The sequence below is a fragment of the Equus quagga genome, chromosome 5, assembly GCF_021613505.1.
Source record: "Equus quagga isolate Etosha38 chromosome 5, UCLA_HA_Equagga_1.0, whole genome shotgun sequence".
Classification (NCBI taxonomy): domain Eukaryota; kingdom Metazoa; phylum Chordata; class Mammalia; order Perissodactyla; family Equidae; genus Equus; species Equus quagga.
The window spans coordinates 11,212,864-11,217,686 of record NC_060271.1 but is presented as its reverse complement, the minus strand read 5'-3'; positions in this window follow the sequence as shown (position 1 = coordinate 11,217,686).

Genomic DNA, 4,823 nt, shown 5'->3' with positions numbered 1-4,823 from the left:
TCGCGCTTGGCCCCCTATCTGGTCTCTTCGCCTCCTGCCTCTGGCCTCTCTAGTCGATCCGCTGCCACCCTGATCTAAACAAGGAATCGGACCATGCCACTCTCCCATTGAAAAATTCTCAACGGCCCCCTGTTCTCTCCAGGAAGATCCGAGCTCCTGAGCTTGGCAAATCAAGTCATCTACGGTCTGAGCTCATGTGCCTTCTTTGTCTCAGTCCCTCGACACTGTGCACTAGCCACAGTGACTAATAATAGTAAGAGAGCACCACCACAGCTAACACTTACACAGCATTGATATGTGCCACTTGTGGCCTAAGAACTTTACATATATTAGGTCATGTCATTCTTAGTAGAAAAACATTGACAGTCTTGCACTTCCCAGAAAGGACCATTTCCTCTTGCCGTCAGAAGTTTGACCCCTGGTTTTCTTGTCCTAGGATCCAGCCTTCCTTCCAGCCATCTGATACATACTTACTGACCATCAACTTGTGCCAAGCACTATCCTAAGTGCCAGGGATCCAAACACGAGTGGGACATGGTACCTGCCCAGAGTGTATACAGAGTCCAGTGCGGGAGACGGACACCTGAAGAGTCGGGAAGGTAAGTGCAGTGATGGAGATGTGATGGGGGCACAGAGAATGAGCCCCAATCCAGCCTGGGGCTGCCCCTGCTGGCCAGCTGGAGCTTTACCCCCTCCAGGAAGCCTCCTGAGTTTGCCAGGCTGGGTGAGGCCCCTCTTCTGTGCCCCTGCAGTCCCTCCTCTGCCCACATCACACACTGACCACTCTGTATGGGGAGTGTCTGTGTGGCTGCCCGCTCTGAGCGCAGCGAAGGCAGCGAACAGTCTGACTCGTCCCTGACCCAGCACCCAGGCGGCCTGGACACAGCCTTTCAGGATTTGCTGAGTGGAAGTGCTGGAGGAATGAAGAGTCATGAGGAGGGGTATCATACTCCTGGGCTGGTCTCTGATGCTCGCAGAGTCAGGCCTGCCCTTGTTCCCTTTCCTGAGCCTGACTCAGACCCTTACCCCAGAGGGCACCCCACAGGGGTCAGGCCTGTGGGTAAGGCTGGGCTGCTGCTCTCAACCCTAGTTTAGGAGCAGCCTGGTTGGACAAGGCCACATGAGAATTGGGGCCCTGTATGCTCCCCAGCCAGGTCGGAACTGTCTGCCCCAGGATCCTGAGGAAGGAGCAGCATCCTGGGCAGCTCTGGTTTTGAGGGTAAGAGCGAGGAGGCCCCGCAGCAGCCTCAGGATCTCTGGGTGGCAGGGGGTTGGGTAGGGGTGTCTCTGAGAGTTCCTTTGGTTCCTGAGCCGCTTCTGCAGCCTCTGGGCTATGGGATCCGTGGATGCTATGATGGAAGTCTTTAGGAATAAATGACTCCAGAGTGTTCTCAAACTAGAGGGATTTGAGGAGTATTCCAGGAAGCCTTATGGGGTCTGGTGACAGCCCAGGCTGGCCCCTTGGACTCTCATTGGGTTAACATAGCTCTTTCTCCCCAGAGTTCTGGGGGTAGGGATGGGGGCAATCATGGGGCCCTCCTAGAGGGGCTGTAAACTTGGGGAAGGACTTGAAATGACTTTCAGCCTCAGCCCCTCTCCCAGCCAGAGTGCTTGGGAAGCTCTGTCCCCAACACTCTGCTCCTGGCCTCGAAGCCCATCTTGGCTCATGGTGCCTCTGTTGAGGGGGCTGGGGGCAGGGAGCCTTGGGGGCTGATGCTAACAGCTTTGGACAGGGTGGGAATTTCCACTCCTATCTAGGGAGCCATCAACGCTGTGTGCCCTGACCTGGGCCTTTGGCCTCCAAAGGGCAGTGGGAAGGCCGGCCCCAGGGCCAATCCCTGGCCATTAATCCCTCCTGCCAGCCTGAATATCCACCCAGCGTGGTCAGACAAAGGACTGCCCAGCCCAGCCACTATGTTCCCCCCGCCCCAGGGGCTCCACTCAGACGTTGGGCCGCCTGGAATCCAGGCCCATGAGAAAGGGGCCGCCTTCACTGGCCATCTTATGCCCGGATGCTCAGCCGCATCCCGTCCGGCCCAGGGCCTGTGAAAAGAGGGCCCAGCCACGCTGAAAACACGGATTAGCCCTTGGGCTACCCCCTCACTCCGGCCTGCTCGGCTCTGGGAAGCAGGCCCAATGGAGGGGGCCAGGCAGGCACAGAGAACTGGAAAAGTCTGGGTTCTCACCCCTTTGGCCCAGCTCCCTGCCCCCACCTTTCCCAGGATCAGCACAGCCGACCTGCACGTTCAGTGTCGTTTACTCAACATATACTATGTCCCAGGCTCTACGCACGCACTTAGTCTGCCGTAGGAGGCAGTAAGAGCCACTCTCCATCTGAGGGTGTGAGACAGAGGCTGTGGCAGAGGCTTCGGAGGGGGCTTCAGCCCTAAGGGAGGGTGGGGAAGATGGTGCCTCTGGCTCTGTGTGAGTCTAGCTGCAGGGTGTGCTGCACCTGGTTGAAAATCCACAGGCTCTGAAATCCTGTCTCTGGCTCTGCCCCTCCCCTTCCCTTCCTGCTTTAATAGTGGAAATGCCAGTGTGTAGTAGAAAAGAAGTCTCCTTTTGCCCAGGGCCAGTGTGGGCCAGGCACTTTCACACACGACCCATCCGAATCTCCCAACAGCGCTGAGAGGGTTCATCACTGCCCCCATTTGGCAGGTGAGGAGACCCAGGCTCAAGGGAGCAACGGGCCGCGGGTCCCTCAGCTCTTGGTGCTAGATTCCTCGCTGCTGCAGCCGCGTGTCTTGGCTTCTTTGGTGAGCTGTTTGTGGTGACTGCACTGTCCTGTCCATAAGGCCTGTGCTCAGACTGCAGAATGCCAGGAAGAGCGTCCTGAGGCGGGACCTGTTCTCCTATAAGCCAGGGGTTGTTGCCTCTTCGTTGTTGTGGGGCGAGGGGTTGTCTCTAGACCTCCGAGTGTCATCATCTCCTTCCCCTCTGCTTCTGCAGCCCCCTCTGCCCACCTCTCTCATAGTTGTAATTGTCTGTGTCCATCTCTCCACCAGGCTGTGAGTCTCTTCATCTCTGTTTTCCCTGAGTGCTGGCAAAGGGCCTGGCACAGAAGTGCTTGGTGAATGAGGTGGACCAAACTGAGGCCTGGAGAACTGAGGGAGAGATGGATCTGGAATCCACGCGGCACTGACAGGACTCACAGACTGCTTGGATGTGGGCGTGATGGGGGAGGGAGGAGCCCATGATCATGTCCACATTTCTGATCTGGGTGGCGAGGGCAAACACCATGTGCTGAGATCTGGAACACAGGAGGGGGAGCAGGCGGGGGTCAGGGGCTGCCGTGGGCTGAGGGTGATGCCCAGTGGTCACCTGGATATGCTGACCCGGAGGTCAGGAGAGAGGCTAGGCATCAATCAACTTTGCAGCTGAAATTGTAAGAGCTGGAAGAACCCTTGAGCAAAGCATTTCTACAGTCTCAGCTATAAAATCCGGTGTTCTTAGCAGAGTCCAGTGCTCTGAACTCTGGGTTTAAGGCCAGCTCTGCCACTTAGTAGCCGTGTAAAGTTGGCTAAGTCACTTTAACCTCTCGGACCCTCAGTTTTCTCCTTTGCAAAACAGAATAATAACAGCATCCACCTCACAAGGCGTTCACACTTAAGTGAGAAAATGCATATCTGGTCTGTGGAAGCACTTGGGGGCTCTCTCTGACACAGTAACTGCTCCTTGGAACTCCGGGCTGAGCAGGCCCGCTTTGCGCATCTTCCCAGCCGGCACGCTGTGTGTGTAAGAAAGGGAACCTTTTTCTAGGACAGAAGGGGCATGGAGAGGCAGCAGCCAGAAAGGCAACTCCAAGTTGTGGATGTTCTGGGGGCTCTTGATTTAAAGCAGTTGGTCCTCTAGTTCCAAAATCTGCTAGTTGGACCACTTTTCACCATTCCGTTTTTTCAAAGAATGCTCACAAGTGGGCTGGACAGGACAGGGTTGTGGGGCAGGTAGCAGAGAGAGGAGATGGTGACCTTGCAGCCACCAAAGGTCCTCCCTTGAGACAAAGCCCGCCTCGCTCTGCCCTTCCCTGCACCCTACCCTTCCACATTGCCTAATGTCCGAGGGTGGGCCGACGCCTCCCTGACCAGCACAGCGTGAGGACGCTGAGGGCTGGCAAGGCCACCCTGGGCGCCCTCATTTCTGCCCCGCTGGGGTTGGAAGGACCAGGAGGAGGCTAGCAGAGGAGGCTGGAGGCGACTGGACTCAGCTGGGAGAAGCATAATGGGGAGGGGGCCTGGAGAGCGCACTGAATGGGTGGATTTGTGATTGGCATTGACCCAAAGGGGAGGGGATGGAGGGAGGGGCGGAAAGGGAAGGGGGCTGTTCGAATCTGGTGGGATGGGGCCAGGGCCAGGGCCTGACTCAGTGGAGGCGGGGAAGGGCTGAGGCTGGGTCTGGGAAAGACTGACCCAAAGGGACGAGACCAGGGAGGGGCGAAATGTGTGTGTGTGTGTGTGTGTGTGTGTGGAGGGGGTGGGGGTGGGGGTCCTGTGAGCCTAGTTGGGGCATTGGGATGGCAAATTAGGCGGGAGGGCTGGCCAGCGGGCAGGTCCGAGCCCTGTCCCCGGCTGGGGGGACGGGGAGGGGGGCTGTGTCCATATAAGGCCGGTCAGCGGCCCCTGCTCTCCCGGAGCAGCGCGGGCCGGGGCCGCCGCCTCCCCATGACCGGGCGCAGCGACATGGAGCCGCCCGCCGCGTTCTCGGGCTTCCCGGCGCTGCCCTCGGTCGCGCCTTCGGGGCCGCCGCCGTCGCCGCCCGCCGCCGCCGAGCCGGGCCCCGAGCCCGAGCCCGAGGAGGCGGTGGCGGGCCGCGGGGGGGCCGAGCCT